Below are 17,822 nucleotides of genomic sequence, written 5' to 3'. Positions count from 1 at the left end.
ATATGTGAACTGCTGTATGAAAAGTGAATTTACTCTGTAAATCTTCACCCAAATCCTAATAAAAAAAATAAAATAAAATAAAATAAAAGATATAATCATTTTCCAAATGAGATCACATTCTGAGGTTCTGGTGGACATGAATATTTGGGGGATACAATGCAACCTATTACAAGTATCAATGCCATTCTTTCATTGGGTGTGGGCTAATCAACTGTAAAAACACTGCTATGACATTAATTCCTCTCATACTCTAATAATAATTTGTCAAACACTTATTATCTACTAGGCACTAGGTAGAAACTTCATGATGTCTAATCATCATATTAACTCTTGTTGTTGTTATTAGGTGCTATTGCGTCGATTTTGACTCAAGACAGCTCCTTGTTACAGACAGAGCACAACTGCTCCACCAGGTTTTCTAGGCTGTCATCTTTATAGAAATGGATTGCCAAGTCTTTTTTCCTGAGGAGCTGCCGGGTGAGTTTCAAACTGCCAGCCTTTTGGTTAGCAGCCAAGTGCTTAACCATTGCACCACCAGGGCTTCTTTTAACAATGTTAGGTGTGTAGTCTTTTACTGTTTTACAGTGGTCTAGGGAAGTTAAATGACTTGCCAAGCTCAGAGTTTGTTCTGACAGATGCATGATTTGAACCTTGTTTGGATGTCTGAAAGCTTGTGCTCTTTGCTTATATCACTGTATCTCAAATGAGAGTGTTAAGTGTCCAGAGGTTTTAATAAAACAAAAGGAGGTGCTGCATTGAGGTTCCCTGATCCTGGGATTTAAGGCTGTTTGACTTTCTTCCTGTTAACCATGATATGGACATGATAACCATAAGACCACTTTATTCATTTTAAGCCCTCTACTTGAGTTCCCTCTTGTTGAAACTCAAAAGAAAACATTATAGAAGAACCACCTTGAGAAGTATAAACTGTGTACAACTTAAAGGATGTTATCAAAGTAATTCAGTTCAGGATATTTCTGCAGGGCAATCTGGAGCTTGACCCGAATTCCTTCATCACCAAATTCCAATAGACCTGATAACAAATTTTGATGCTTTATTTATTTATATTTACTAATTGAACAATCTGAGTTAATAGCACCTTAAAATTCTAAGTCAGTTTATTCTGGAATCTGTTGGTATTTCAGGGCTACATGGTCATACTATGGGCATTAACGTCAAGATTTAGCGACAATAATCCATTGAGCAGGAAGTCTCAAGTGGACTTTATAAAAGCATGAGGACAGCAAATGCTGTCCACTTGGCAAGAATGTGGGCTTTTGACATGATTTAGGATATCTTTAAGGAAGTGACAAGATAAAAATAAATTAGAGAAGGACTAGTTGAGTTCTATCCAGTTCTTGACCATGCCTTCCCCAGACTGGCTGTCTATAAACTTGACAACATTAACTGATGACTGTGCAGTGCCACTTCCTTGGTTTCCATTAAAAATCAATTTGATCAGAGAAAGATCTCTTTAGTCCATTCTTTTGTATCATTACCTAGTATTTCATTTTGCCTGCACTTTGAAGACAGATCACAACCTGTATTACAGCTTAAATTCTAAAGCATTTGGTTTGTGGAAGGCTGTGATCTATAGCGGGAGCCCTAACTGCATTTTGAGTGTTGACGTAAGTACAGATGCAATTCGAGTTCTTTCTGACCATTAAACCAGCAACATGACTGCATAGATAAATCCAGAGCAAACCGCAGGAAGAGTGTGGTTGACAGCAGATTATGCTCTGTAAAGAGCCAGGGAATTTGCCTGGGTTTACCCTTAAGGACTTACTGAAAATAGCTGCATGTTATCTAATTTACATTAAAGGTTGGGGTTCTGGTATTGTCTTGTAGCACTTTGTGGCTGTGACTCAGGACCTCATGGTCATAAGTCATACACTGATCGCCATGTAACCAGGTGGTCAATCCCCAGAATAAATCCAGTAATGCTTTTGAATCTGCAATTGCATATCTTTCCCAATCATAGTCCTTTTCCTGCTTCTGTAGCTCTCCCTGTGACAGTGACAAATTGACTTGCCACCAATCATGATTTTGTAATAATTTCCTTTGTTTCCCATCATATATAATTAGCCTCATGGCCGTGAGTCAGCCAGGTCCATTTGGTTTCTGTACTGTGCACATACTGATGGTTTATCTCATCCTGGATAATTGTCTTTGTCCTGTTTAAGGCTTGATAAAAGGGTCTCTATAGAACATATTTGAATCTGGGGTCTTTTTTACCCTAGCACAAACCTTAAGGTTAAATATGATAGAAAGTAGTTGCTGAAGGGAAATACATGTTATAAAAGCCTGAAGCATCCTATTCCAACTTTATTTTCATTCTGAGGTGGACACATGCTTTGCGTTTATTCCAAATGACAGTTAATTAAAATGGGAAAGTATGTAAGGTACCACATCAACTTAGAGTTCTCCATTGAGTTGACAGAGATTCAGTGGTTTTAGAATTTCCCTTTATAGCCTATTTTTCAGATGTTCACTAAAGATTTTTACATTGTATTACTGAAGCAGACTTGCAAAGGTGAATTTAGACAGCATTGCAATTATAGTTTAACATACTTAATGTAAAAATAATTCAATTCTTCAAGGATATATCAATATGACTAATTCAGTAAGGTAATGCTATCTATATCTAACTGTATTAAAAGAAGGAGAATCTTATATAGTCAGTGTCCAGTCAAGAGACAGAAACCACACAAAACCAAACCCACTGCCATCAAGCTGACTCATAGCAACCCCTATAGGGTTTCCAAGGCTATAAATCTGTACAGAAGTAGATTATTTCATCTTCTTCCCATGGAGCATCTGTCTGCTGGGTTTGAACTGCCAACCTTCTGGTTAGCAGCCAAATGCCTTACCCACTGTGCCACCAGAGGTCCTTGAAACCACACCAGTCATTTAATGTGTTATTGTTGTTAGCTGCCCTTATGTCAGCTCCAACTCACAATGTCCCAATGTATCAAAGAACAAATGTCACTCAGACCTATATCATCCACACAATGGTAAGTATGTTTGAGCCTAGTGTTGCAGCCACTGTCTAAATCTGTGCTTTGAAGGTCTTCCTCTTTTTTGCTCTTTCTACTTTACCAAGCATGATGTCCTTCTACAGTGTTTAGTCCCTCCTGATAACATATCTGAAGTGACATGAAGTCTCACTATCCTTGCTTCTGAGGAGCATTCTAGCTGTACCTCTTTCAAGACAGATTTATTTGTTCTTCTGGCAATCCATGGTATATTCAATATTCTTTGCCAACAACAAAATGCAAATGGGGTGATTCTTCTTTAGTCCTCCTTATTCATTTTTCAGCTTTCACAGGCATATGAGGCAATTAAAAATACCATGGTTTGGGTTAGGTGCGCTTTAGTCCTCAAAGTGAAATCTTTGCTTTTTAACACTTTAAAGAGGTCATTTGCAGCAGATTTGGCCAATGCAAAACTCCATTTGAATTCTTGACTGCTGCTTCCATGAACATTGATTGTAGATTCAAGTAAAATGAAATCCTTGCGATTTTAATATTTCTCCATTTGTCATGATAATAAAGATTATTATTAACTAGGGAAGGTGGTATTATGGATTGAATTATGTCCCTCCAAAATATGTGTTGTGAGCCCTAACTTCTATGCCCATGATTATAATCCCATTTGGGAATAGGTTGTTTTTATTATATTAATGAGACAGGATTTGCATAGGGTGCATTTTAAATATCTTGAGCAAATGGGCAAGAAGAGGAGAGATGGCATAAGATGGATACCAAGACACAGAGATCTCCAAGGAACCAGAAAGCAGAAGCTGAAGAGACAAGGACCTTCCTCCAGATCTGACACAGAAAGCCTTCTAGAGCTGGTGCTTTGAATTCAGACTTCTAGCCTCCTAGACTGTGAGAAAATAAATTTCTGTTTGTTAAATCCATCCACTTGTGGCATTTTTGTTATAGCACTAGATAATAAACACAGGTGGTTAATTACTAAAAGAGGTAAAGGAAAACTTTAAACAATATGGCAATAACAAAGGTTGGGAGTAGCTACTACCTCTAGGGCAAAGAGAGAGACTACAAGAAGGAAGAGATTTGGGAGAGGGCTTCCCTTCAAGACGGATACTCAGTCCTCATTGAAGAGGATATGGCTATGGCTGGATGAATGGCAAAGAAGTTCATTGAAGTGCCTCAGGCTAAAGCTGGCTCCGGCTGGTAGTGAGAAGGAAGTCTCCAGCCTTGGCTAGTGAGAAGGAAGTCTTCTGCCAAGGTTCTGGTTGCACTTGGAGGATGAGTGCCACTGGGTTTCTCACATGCCACTGGAAGCCACACCATAGAAACAAGAATAAAAGCATCCCCAAATCAGTAAGAAAATCTCCTTCCTCTTGCAGTGAACCTTTTGCATCCTTGGCAGAAAACCTTAACCTTATGCCAGCAGGCTGAAAAAAAAATGTTCATAAGGTCTAGCTCCATGATCAAAAAGAAGGGTAAAGAAAAGTGGATTACACAATAAGATACCACTTCACACGCACTAGGATGTCTACAGTAAAGAAGACATAGCAAGTGTTGAAAAAGATACGGAGTCACTGGAACCCTCATATACTGCTGGTGGGAATGTAAAATGGTGCAACTGCTTTGGAAAAGTCTGGCAGTTCTTCAAAAGGTGATGGATAAAATGACCATGTTGTTGTCATTGAGTTGAGTCCGACTCATGGTGACCACATGTGTGCAGAGTTGAACTGCTCCATAGGGTTTTTAAGGCAGTCACCTTTTGGAAGCAGATTGCTAGGCCTGCATTCTGACTGCCTATGGGTGAGTTTGAACCAACAACATTTCAGCAAGTAGTTGAACATTTAAACATCTGTGTCATCTTTGGACTCCTAGAATTACCATTTGACCCAGCAATTCTACTTCTAGGCATATCCCACCCCAAAATAAAATATATGCCCATTCAGAAAATTAGACACAAATGTTCATGGCAGCATTATTCATAACAGGCAAAAAGTGAAAACAATCCAAGTGTCCATCAATTAACTGATAAATGGATAAATAAAATGTATTATGTTCATACTGTGGTTTATAATTTGGCAATAAAAAGGAATGAAGTACTGATACATATTACTGCATGGATGAAATTGAACAACATGCCAAGTGAAAGAAGCCCATCACAAAAGACCACATATGGTATGAAATATATATAAAAGGTCCAGAACAGACAAATCTATAAAAGGTCCAGAACAGGCAAATCTATAGAGGCAGAAAGTAGATTAGTGGTTGCCTAGGGCTAAGGGTAAGGGGATGAATGAATTGGCAGGGTTCTTTTTGAAGTTATTGGAAATGTTCTAAAATTAATTATGGGGATGATTGTATAACTGTGAACACACTGAAAATCATTAAATTGCACACTTTAAATTGGTGGATTGTGTGATATGTGAATTATATCTCAATGTAGTTGTTATACAGATTTTTAAATTAAAATTGGAATTAAAATACCATTTGACCCAACAATCCCATTACTAGGTATATATTCTAAAGAAGTGAGAGCCAGAACAAGAACAGATATATGCACATCCATGTTCATCACACGAGCTCTGGTGGCACAGTGCCTAAGGCATTTCACTGCTAACCAGAAGGCTGACAGTTCAAACCCACCAGCCATTCTGTGGAAGGAAGATTGGGCAATCTACTTCTGTAGTGATAACACCTTGGAAACCCCAAGGAGGGGTTGGTATGTGTTGGCTCCGATTGGATGGCAGTGAGTTTGGTGTTTTTTGTTTTGTTTTGTTTTTAATTTTTACTATAATTTGGGTGAAGGTTTACAGAGCAAACTCACTTTCCATACAGCAGCTCACATATACTTTGTATCATGACATTGACTATAATTTCCCCACAATGCAACAGCTCCCCTCCCATTGCTTTCCCATAGTTACCTGTTCCCTGTGTCTTTCCCTCCCATGCACTCCTCCCCCCCAAACTGTCTCCCTGTGCATACATAACCCTTCTATTCTCCCATGGTAGATCTCTCCAAGGAGTGTATCTACCTAATATTCAGGTCATATGCCTGTCTTTTGTTTGTCCGGAAGTGACAGGAGGGTGTTCAATTCCAGACTTGAAGAGCAGTAACTGGGGGCCATAGTTTCAGTGGTTCCATCAGGCAAACCTGGTCCTTTTTAAAAAAAAAAAAAACAATTTTTGAGTTTTGTTCCACATTGTTCTCCCACTCTAACCAGGATCTCCTACAGAGATCCCCCTCCAAGTGGTTGATAGTGGTAGCTGGGCACCATCTAGTTCTTCTGGTCTCATAGTCGGATATGCTGAGCATCGCATGGTGTACAAGTCACTTGGAATAATTTTTTTCCATGTGTCTTTAATTTTCTTCATTCTTCTTTGCTCTGGATGAGGAGAGACCCATCGTTGTATCTAGATGGCTGCTTGCAAGCTTTTAAGATCCCAGTCTCTACTTGCCAAAGTAGGAGATGGAACAATATTTTTTTATAGTATGTTATGCCAATTGAGTTTGATGTACCCTGTGACTATGGTCCTGAGCCCACAAGTCCAACTACTCGCTCCCTCTGGGTAGCTGTCTGTGGCCAAGAAATGACTACAATCTTGCCCCTTGTCAGCTCTCTTATATACTTGGGAATTCTTACAGAACATACAGATACACTTGTAGAAACATTGTCTGCCAGCCCTACACATGATCATGGGCACACTCCCCCCTGCATAGACATACCTAATAATTAAGCCTGTCTACCCATCTACCTACCTGTATATCAATGTTTGCTTTCACTGACAACACAGTACTATATGTACAAAAGGATTCATCTTTGTTGTCTGACTTCCCATGCACCTCTCTATGTCTTCCTCTTCTTCAATGTCACCATGTTGATCACTCACATTTGGTATATTGCCCTTCTCTTCACCCAAATCAATACTTGTCTCTACCTATCTAAAAATATTCCCTTCTTTCCTCTCCCACCCCTGGTAACCCATAAAGAAAATTTCCTTCCATATTTAAAACTTTCCTTAACTTTTTACAATAATGGACTAACACAATATTTGTCTTTCTGTGGTTGACTTATTTCATTCAGCATAATGTCCTCCAAGTTCATCCATGTTATGTGGTGTTTTGCAGATTGTGTGTTATTCTTTATGGTTGCATAGTATTCCATTGTGTGTATGTCCCATAGTTTGGTTATCCGTACTTCTGTTGATGGGCACCTGGGTTGTTTCCATCTTTATGCTATTGTAAACAGTGCTGCAATGAACATGGTGTATATATATATCTGTTCATGTCCTGGCTCTCACTTCTTTAGCATATATACTAGTAATGGAATTGCTGAGTCAAATGGTATTTCTAATTCCAACTTTTTAAGGAATTGCCATGCTGCTTTCCACCATGGTTGTATCATTTGACAGTCTCACCAGCAGTGTATGAGAGTCCCAATCTCTCCACATCCTCGCCAGCATTTATTATTTTCTGTGTTGTTGAACTTTGCTACTAGTGCTGTTGCAAGATGGAATCTCATTGTTGTTTTGATTTGCATCTCTATAATGGCTATTGGGCCCAAGGGATGGCCTCGGGCCTAAGGCATTCGCCCCGCCAAGTGCAAGGCTGGCAGTTCAAACCCACCAACCACTCCTGGCAAGGTAGACCAGGCCATCTATATTAGGAGCTCTGGTAGCATAGTACTTAAGGCACTTGACGTCTAACCAGAGGGCTGGCAGTTCAAACCCACCAGCTACTCCTCAGAAGGAAGGTTGGGCAATCTACTTCTGTAGTTATACCACCACAGAAACCCAAGGAGGGGTCGTCATGAGTTGGGTCTGACTCAACGGCACATAACAACAACACTAATGGCTAACGATTGTGAGCATTTCTTCATATGTTTGTTGGCCGCCTGAATATACTCTTTGGTGTCTATTCATGTCTTCTGCCCATTTTTTATTTGGATTATTTGTCTTTTTGTTATTGAGGTGTTGGAGTTTTCTATAAATTATAGAAATAAGTCGCTTGTTAGATAATGTAATTGCTGAATATTTTTCCTAATCTGTAGGTTCTCTTTTGACTCTTTTGGAGAAGTCTTTGGAAGCACATAAAACTTTAATTTTTAGAAGGTCCCATTCATCTAGTTTCTCTTCTGCTGTTTGTGCATTTTGGGTTATGCTTGATAGTTTATTTATGCCATATATTAGGGCCCCTAAATTTGCCCCTAGTTTTTCCTTGAGGAACTTTATAGTTTTAGGTTTCACATTTAAGTCTTTGATCCATCTGGAATTAGTTTTTGTGTATGGTGTGAGGTACAGATCTTGTTTCATTTTTCTGCAAATGGATATCCAGTTTTGCCAGCATCATTTGTTAAAGAGACCATCTCTTCCTCCATTTAATGTATTTTGGCCCTTTGTCAAAGATCAGCTGACCAAAAGTCAATGGATCTATTTCTGGGTTCTCAATTCTATTCCGTTGGTCCATGTGTCTGTCATTGTACCAGTACCAGGCAGTTTTGACTACTGTGGCTGTATAGTAGGTTTTAAGATCCGGGAGTGTGAGACCTCCTACTTTGTTGTTCTTCAATAATGCTTTGCTTATCCGAGGTCTCTTTCCTTTCCATATAAAATTAGTGATTGTTTTTTCCATATCCTTAAAGAATGTTGATGGGATCTGGATTGGGATTGCATTGAATATATAGATTGCTTTCGGTAGTACTGACATTTTCACAATGTTCGATCTTCCTATCCACGAGCATGGGATGTTCTTCCATTTATGTAGATCTCTTGTGGTTTATTGAAGTAGTGTTTTCTAGTTTTCTTTGTAGAGGTCTTTTGTGTCCTTGGTAAGATTTATTCCCAAGTATTTTATTTTTTTTGATAGCTACTGTAAATAGTATTAATTTCCTTATTTCTTTTTCAGCAATCTCTTTGCTGTGTAGAGGAATCCAACTGATTTTTTGTATGTTGATCCTGTATCCTGCCAGTATGCTAAATCTTTCAATTAGTTCCAGTAGTTTTATTTGCTAAGTCTCTTGGGTCTTCTAGGTGTAGGATCATCTCAGCAGCAAACAGGGATACTTTGACTTCTTCCTTACCAATTTGCATGCCATTGATTTTCCTTTCTTGCCTGTTGTTCTGACTAAGACTTCAATTACAATGAAGAGTAGAAGTGGTGATAGAGGGCATCCTTTCTGGTTCCTGTTTGCAAGGGAAATGGTTTTGGTCTCTCTCCATTGAGAATAATGTTGGCTGTTGGTTTTGCATAAATGCCCTTTATTATGTTGAGGAATTTCCCTTCTATCTTATTTTTCTGAGAGTTTTTATCAGGAATGAGTGTTGGATTTTATCAAATGCCTTTTCTGCATTGATTGATATGATCATGTTGTTCTTTTCCTTTGTTTTATTTGTTTATGTGGTAAATGACATTGATTGTTTTTCTAATGTTAAACCATCCATGAATACCTGATATGAACCCCACTTGATCATAATGAATTATTTTTTTGGTACATTGTTGGAATCTATTGGCTAGGATTTTGTTGAAGATTTTTGCATCTATATTCGTGAGGGATATTGGTCTGTTGTTTTCCTTTTGAGTGATATCTTTGCTTGGTTTTGGTGTCAAGGTCATGCTAGCTTCATAAAGTGAATTTGGGAGGATTCCATCCTTTTCTATGTTTGGAGTAGTTTGAGTAGGATTGGTGTTAGTTCTTCTCGGAATGTTTGGTGGAATTTTCTGCTGAAAATTACTGGGCCAGGACTTTTTTTTTTTTTTTTTTGTAATATTTTTATGACCACTTCAATTTCTTTTGTTATGCATCTGTTCAACTTTTCCATGTCAGTCTGTGTTAGTTTAGGTGAGTAATGTGTTTCCAGAAATCTATCAGTTTCTTCCAGATTTTCAAATTTGTTGGTGTACAGTTCTTCACAGTATCCTGATATCCTTTTTATTTCAGTTAGTTCTGTTGTGATGTCACCCATTTTGTTTCTATCATGTTATTTGTATTCTTTCCCTCTCTTCCTTTGTTAAATTTGCCAGTGATTTGTCAATTTTATTAATATTTTCAAAAAACCAATTTCTAGTTGGAATGATTTTTTCTATTGTCTTTCTATTTCCTGTTTAATTGATTTCTGCTCAAATCTTTATTAATTCCTTTCTTCTGATGACTGTAGGGTTTTCTTGCTGTGCTTTTTCTAATTGTTGGAGATGTTGGTTTAAAGTATTGATTTTGGCTCTTTCTTCTTTTTTGATGTGTGCATTTATTGCTATAAATTGGCCTCTGGTCACTCCTTTTGCTGTGTTCCAAAGATTTTGGTATGTTGTGTTTTCATTCTCGTTTGATTCAAGGAATTTTTCAATTTAATTGTTTATTCCTTCTCTCATCCAGTCTTTGTTAAGGAGGGTATTATTCAGTTTCCATGTGTTTGTTCTTTTTCTGTTGATCTTCCTATTATTGATTTCTAATTTGATAGCATTGTGGTCTGGAAAGATCCTTTGGAATGTTTCAGTGTTTTTAAATTTATTAAGGCTTGCTTTATGGCCTGACATATGATCTATCATGGAGAAAGTTCCTTATGCACTGGAAAAGAATGTCTATTGTGCTGTTGTTGGGTGAAGTGTTCTCTAGATGTCTATAAGGTCAAGTTGGTGAATTGTGTTGTTTAGCTCTTCTGTGCCTTTGTTGAGTTTCTTTCCAGTTGTTCTGTCTTTCATTGAAAGTGGTTGATTAAAGTCTCCTACTATGACTGTGGAGTCATCTATTTGTCTTTTCAATTCTGTTAAAGTCTGATTTATGTATTTTGGGGGTCTATCGTTGGGTCTGTAGATATTTATTATGGTTATATCTTCTTGTTCAATAGACCCTTTAATAATTATATAATGCCATTCCTTGTCTGTTATGATGGTTTTTGTCTTAAAATTAATTTGATCAGAAATTAATATTGCCACTCCTGCTCTTTTTTAGTTGCTATTTGCTTGATATATCTTTTTCCAACCTTTGATTTTTAGTCTATTTTTGTCTTTGTCTCTAGACAGCATATTGATGGATTATGTTTTCTTATCCAGTCTACAACTCTCCATCTCTTGAGTGGTGTGTTTAATCCATTGACATTCAGTGTAATTATTGACAAGTATGAATTGGTTGCTGTTATTTTGTTACGTGTTTTTTCATGGTGTTCCTGGTTTCTTTGTTCCATATTATTTTCTGTGCTGAGCTCATTATGTTTATGAATCATGTTATCATTTCCTTTCTTGCTGTTGTTTTAGTATTTGCTAAATATTTGTGCTTGTCCTCTTTTTTATTGTGATGTGAAAGTTTATCATTTTTTTTTTCTTTCAGGTTGCCTTGTTATTATTTATAATTTTCTCCCTGAGTTTAGAACAGTACAATCTATCTTGCAATTCTCTTGATTTCCTCACTGTTTAGCAGTTCTGTAACTATACTCTTTTTCCTTCTTTTTAATTTGTAGTTGTCCTCATTTGCCAGTTGATCTCTCTGATTTCCTGTTTACAATCTTCTAAGCTCATTTTACTTTGGATATGTCCATAGCTGTGTTGGTTTCTGGGTTATGTTACCTTGTGTATTAATGGTCGGTTGTTTGTTACTACTGGTTTTCTATTTAAAGGACTCCCTTTAATATCTCTTGTAAGAATAGTCTGGTTTTAACAAATTCTCTTCATTTCTGCTTATCTGGAAATGTCCTAATTTCACCATCATATTTGAGGGACAGTGTATCTGGGTATTTAATTCTTGGTTGGAAATTTTTCTCTCTTAGGGTTTTATATATATATCATCCCATTGCCATCTTGCTTGCATGGTTTCTACTGATAAATCAAAGTTTATTCTTATTGGTTGTCTGTTGTAGGTAACTTTTTGTTTTTCCCATGCTGCTTTCAGGATTGTGTCTTTGTCTTTGGTTTTGATGAGTTTGATGATGATATGTCTTGGTGATTTTCTTTTGGGGTCTATCCTGTTTGGCATTCATTGGACTTCTTGAATGGATATATTCTCATCTTTCATCATATCAGGGAAGTTCTCTTCCAACAAATCTTGGACAATTTTCTCATTGTTTTTCTTTTTTACTTCCTGTTCTAGAATTCCAGTTACATGTAGGTTATTCCTTTTGATGGTATCCCACATGAACCTTGGGCTTTCTTCATTTTGTTTTGATCTTTTCTCTGATTGATCCCTTTCCAAAGAAGTATTCAGGCATTTGTCTTCAATTTTATTGATTCTATCTTCTGTTGATTTGATTTTATTCTTTACCCGTTCAGTGTGTTATCTATTTCTGACAATTTAGTATTAATCTTCTGGATTTCTATCTGTAGATTTTGTATCATTTCTAATTTTTCATTTGTTTTGTCATTTTGTTCTTGTATTTTCTTCTGGAATTGTTCCAGGGTTTTATCTGTGTTTTCCCTAGTTTTGTCAGTGTTTTCCTTGATCTGTCTCTCAATCCTTTGAAGGTACCTAAATATAATTCTTTTGACTTCCTTGTCAAGGAGTTCCAATGCTGCTTCTTCAGGGATGTGTTCTGGGTCTGTATCCTGGTCCCATGTTTCTACCACTTCACCTTGCTTCTTTGTGTGGACTTGGATGATCTGTTGTCTCGGAGACATTGTGACGTTGTTGTATTTAGATCTCTGCTAACTGTTTGTAAAGAGCAGCTAAGAGTGAGTCAGGCTCTTCTTGGTGGTCATTTATCATTGGCCAGTTGATGGATAAGGAAGTGAAGGCTCTCACTCAGTAAGTGGAGCTGCAGGAGGTGCGCGTGTAGCTACATCATATGGGCATGGTTGCTGTCTCCCACTCAATTGGACAAAAACAATGATTGAAGAGCCATCAAAAAAGTAGAAGTAAGTGGGGAAAAAAATACACCACATAAACACACAGGAACAATCACCAAAAAAAAAAGAAAAAAAAAGTGAGAGGAGAAAAGAAAACAAACAAACAACAACAACAATATCTGGGGGAGAGGGCCATAGGAGGAAAGAGGTAGAGTAGGAGATAATGAAGAAAAGTATGGGAAAAATGCAAAAAGAAAAACAAGGAATGGGGTTAATCACAAGAAAGAAAAAAATGGGAACCAAGAACAGGAAGAGAGAAAAAGCTGAAAACTAGAACCTTTCCAGTCATTCACATCTGGAATGTCCTTGTGGTTCCCAGCAAGTGGAGCCTATGCTTAGGTCCCTGGAATCTGAGATAACACTGTTGCTTTAAAGATCCAAAATGGTTAACTGCTTGTAAACATTCAAACTGTCTGTACCCTCCAGACAGGCAAAAGTCCACAGTTCAGCCCGTCTTCATCTTTGCTGCTTCCCCTTTTATTCACCAGCCATCAGTGCAGTCCTCCATGCAGCTCCTGGCTAGCAGGACCAGTTTTTAGGTTTATTCTTAGGTCCTAACACCATTTGGCAATATCTAAGCTGTCCATGCCATCAGGATCACTGACAGCCCACAGCTCTGTATGTCTCCTTTTGTGGTGTTTTCATTCAGGTTATTCTACTGCTTGGAGATGAGTCTACTTCTGGATCCTTCCTTTCAAAGCTCAGGGCTCCAGGATTATCTTCTGTATCTGTATTAATTGTTCCCCTTTTCTCTGTTGAAGAAGGTCTGTCTAGTTTTTCTGCTTATTCCACCATCTTACTGGAACCTCCTGTGTTTTTTTTTTTTTTCTTTTGTTCATTGAAACACTATTTACAACAGCAAAAAGATGGAAATACCCTAGGTGCCCATCAACAGAAGAATAGATAACCAAACTATGGTACATACACACAATGGAATATTATGCAACCCTAAAGAACAATGTAGAATCTGCAAAACACCACATAACATGGATGAACTTGGAGGACATTATGCTGAATAAAATAAGTTAATCACAGAAGGACAAATATTGTATTAGTCCGCTAATGTAAAAAGCCAAGGAAAGGTTTATATATGAAATGTAACTTTCTTTTTTGGTTACCTGGGGTGGGAGGGGAGGGAACACTGCTAGATAGGTAGAGATAAGTATTGATTTGGGTGAAGGGAAGGACAATATACCAAATGTGAGTGATCAACACAGTGGCCTTGAGGAAGAGGAAGACAGAGAGAGGTATATGGGAGGTACAGACAACAAAGATGAACCCTTTTGCATTGTCAGTGAAGCAAACATTGATCTATGCATGGATAGATGGGTGGACAGGCTGAATGATCAGGTTTGTCTAGACATGGGGTGCTGTGCCCATGACCATGTATAGGATTGGCAGATGATGTTCCTACAAGTGTATTTGTATATGCTGTAAGAATGGCCAGGTATATAGTAGAGCTGACAAGGGGCAAGATTGTGGTGACTTCTTGGCCACAGCCAGCTACCTGGAGGGAGCAAGTAGTTGGACCTGTGGGCTTGGGACCATTGTTGCAGGGGACATCAAGCTCAATTGGCATAACATACTACACAAAAACATTGTTCCACTTCTTCCTTTGTTGATTAGCGACTGGGATCTTAAAAGCTGGCAAGTGACCATCTAGATGTAACGATGGGTCTCTCCTCATCTAGAGCAAAGAAGAATCAAGAAAACCACAGATGTATGGAAACAATTAGTCCAATGGACTGGTACACCATGTGATCTTCAGGCTATACGACCATGAGATCAGAACTAGATGGTGCCCAGCTACCACTGTCCACCACTCGGAGGGGGATCTCTGTAGGAGATCCTGGTTAGAGTGGGAGAACAATGTGGAACAAAACTCAAAATCATAAACAAACAAACAAAACAGGTTTGCTGGTCTGATAGAGCAACCCGGAGATTGTGGCCCCTAGTTACCCTTCAGGTCTGGAATTGAACCCACGCCCATGGCTTCCAGCCAGATAATAGACAGGCATATGGGCTGAACATTTACATCAAGTAGATACACTCCTTGGAGAGGTCAGTCATGGGAGAACAGAGGGCAGTGTATACACAGGGAGATAGCTCGATGGGCAGGAATACATTGGAGGAGAGGATAGAGGGAAGAGGTAACTATGGGGAGGAAGTGGGAAAAGAGCTGTTACACTGTGGTAAATTGCAGTCAATGTCATGAGGCAAAATGTGTATGAACTGCTGTATGGATGATGAATCTGCTCTGTACACTTTCACCCAAATCACAATAAGAATTAAATTTTTTGAAAAACAATTAAAAAGACAGATGGATTTGGAGAGACTGCAAGTTGATAACTGTCACAAATTTCAAAAGATTTTGGACAATAATGTAGCCATTTTACTATGTTAACTTTCAAAGCATTTTTATGGTAAATTGATTAAAAAAAAAAAAAAAAAACTTTGACTCCCAGTGTTTGTTCTATAGTACAGCACTACTCAAGGAAGCTTGTATGAAAGGATTGTAACAACTTCTGTCCAGTCTTTCTGAGAAATGTGTAGCATAAAAAATATTTATATCTGATTTAGATATGTTAAAGGGTCAAAGTACCAAGCAGTTTACTAAGCTGAAAAATACAGGTCTGGGTGTGAACATGGCCTCAGAGCCAACTATGAAAACAGCTGGGTTGGAAAATGTTACACATTTAAAAGTGAAAGGGCTGTTTGATAATATGTAGCATTTTGGAATAAATTACCAAGAAGTTATTTGAGTTTTCATATAGACTTTTTTCTTAATATAAGAAAAAACTCCATTTCTTTTGTGCTCTTGTATCATATGAAATATATCTTGAACTCCCAAGACATAAATCAAAAAAACAGGCAATATTCTGGATTCCATTTTAAATAGCTTTCATCTCTTTGGTAATTTATATTCAAGGTTGTTTAGTTATAAATTCTGTGTTCATCTGTAGATGATTTGTAATGGTTTTCTGATTTTCATTTTACCTTCAGCACTGTCACTTTCTTTTGTCACTTTTATTTTGACCAACTAGGAAAAGAAGCCATATGGCATGTACCGTAGTAATGTTACTCTAAGTATAATGTTTTTAGTTGTATTTAAGAGTATTTCCTTACTTAAACAACAGAAGTGTAATAACTTATCAGCATTTCTTATTATAGAAAAATTTATTTTTGCTTTTAAAGGAAGAAAGTTGAAAATTTGGCATTAGCCAAAATATTAAATTGAAAAGAGAGATAAATAAAAAGAGAAGAGGAAATAAATTGGTAACTGTTACAAATCTCAAAACACTTTGCAGGATAATGTGACCATTGTTATGTTAAATTTCAAAACATTTTTTGGCAGCATTATAACTGAAATAGGGATACAATTTTAAAACTATTTTTACAAACAGTGCCGAATACACTGAAGGTTTTAGTGTATCATCTAATGTTATCTTTTTAAACTAATTATAAATTTTAGACTTTGACTATCCTCTTGCATTGGAATAACTCTCATGCCATAATAATAAGGGATTCAGAAATATTAAAAAGCAAATTTTGTATGACATCATAGCTAATAAATCAAGAATTTTATTTTTTTTTAGTTCATTAAAAATATTACCATGCCTTGTAGTCTTTTCATGTGAATTGTTTTTCTGATCAGGAGAGTTATGTTATAAAAGGCAAGAAGTTCCTAGGTTTGGCAGAAAACGAAAACCAAACCCACTGCCATCAAGTTGATTCCAACTCATAGCAACCCCCTTTTCAGTTTCCAAGGCAGTAAATCTTTATGGAAGTAGATTGCCCAATCTTCCTTCCACAGAGTGGCTAATGGGATTGAACTGCCAACCTTCTAGTTAGAAGTCAAATGCCTTACCACTATTCCACCAGAGCTCGTTTGTGGTTTGGCAGAGGGGACAAAAATTGGATGGCCAGAGTCTTCATTCTCATCATTTGAAGTCAGCCTTGCACCCTTTAACCAAAGCATTAGATCCTTGAGAGGAGCACTAACTTAAATGCTATAATGCTGGACCATGAATGATTTCTTTTTTCTGAATTGATTTCACTAGTTAATCCTAGTTAATGCTTCCAAAGCTTTGGAATTTACTGCAGAAAGCCTTCTACGTAGGTGTTTAAAGTTCAAATAGTCTGTTTCTGAAAAAGAAAACAAATTGAATGACCTTAATTGAAACAACATAAATATACCTGGTAATTAAAATTACTTATAAAGGTGAGTTTTCATGTTTTAATGAAACATATTAGCCTTCACATTCTGATGAGAAGTTTTTGGAAGCTAGTACTACAAAGTATGCTGAAAAGTGAAGGTCACTAAAAGAAAGGAAATGAAAAGCTGAAACAGATTCTCTTCTTTGTCCACGGTGCTGTTATTAGCATTTCTTTGCTTCCCTAGTTGGAGACGAGTGGACTTGTCCTGTGCTACTGGAAACACATGGTTAGTGAAATGGTTCTGAGGAATTGATTGTGGCTTGCAGATGGGAAAGTGAGGCTCTGAAAGAATAACTTTGCCTGCACTACTACAGTGTGAATGGAAGACCACCAGGTGTCAGAATAAAGACACAGTTCCTACTGATTTTCATTTCTTCCAGCAGAAAAGATTGGGATCCCATTGCTCATATAAACCAGAGCATCTGCAGCTATCTCCCAGATGCTTAACTCTCTCTCTAGGTGTATAGCAGACACTTAAAGTTGTCTATACAAAAATTATTTCATGCCCTTGGAAATTGTCCTCAATTCCCATACACATGCCAAGTCCCTAGTCTCAGGATTCTGATTCTACATACATAGCATCTTGGAGTTTGCATTTTAAATGATCTCTACAGATCATTCTGATGCACAACCAGGGTTGAGAACTGATGTCTGAAGAAGTAATAACAAATATGTTATTATTGCTTTATTGCATACTTGCTTTATCTAAATGTCTCCTTGGGTTTAACTCTTTTTTTTTTTCCCCTTGTAAAATCCATTTGTTGATTTGGTCTATTATTTATTTT

Source organism: Orycteropus afer, unplaced genomic scaffold (genome assembly GCF_000298275.1).
Source record: "Orycteropus afer afer isolate SDZICR_OR568_19922 unplaced genomic scaffold, OryAfe1.0 scaffold00035, whole genome shotgun sequence".
In the NCBI taxonomy this organism is placed as follows: Eukaryota; Metazoa; Chordata; class Mammalia; order Tubulidentata; family Orycteropodidae; genus Orycteropus; species Orycteropus afer.
Note: the sequence above shows the minus strand (reverse complement) of the source record.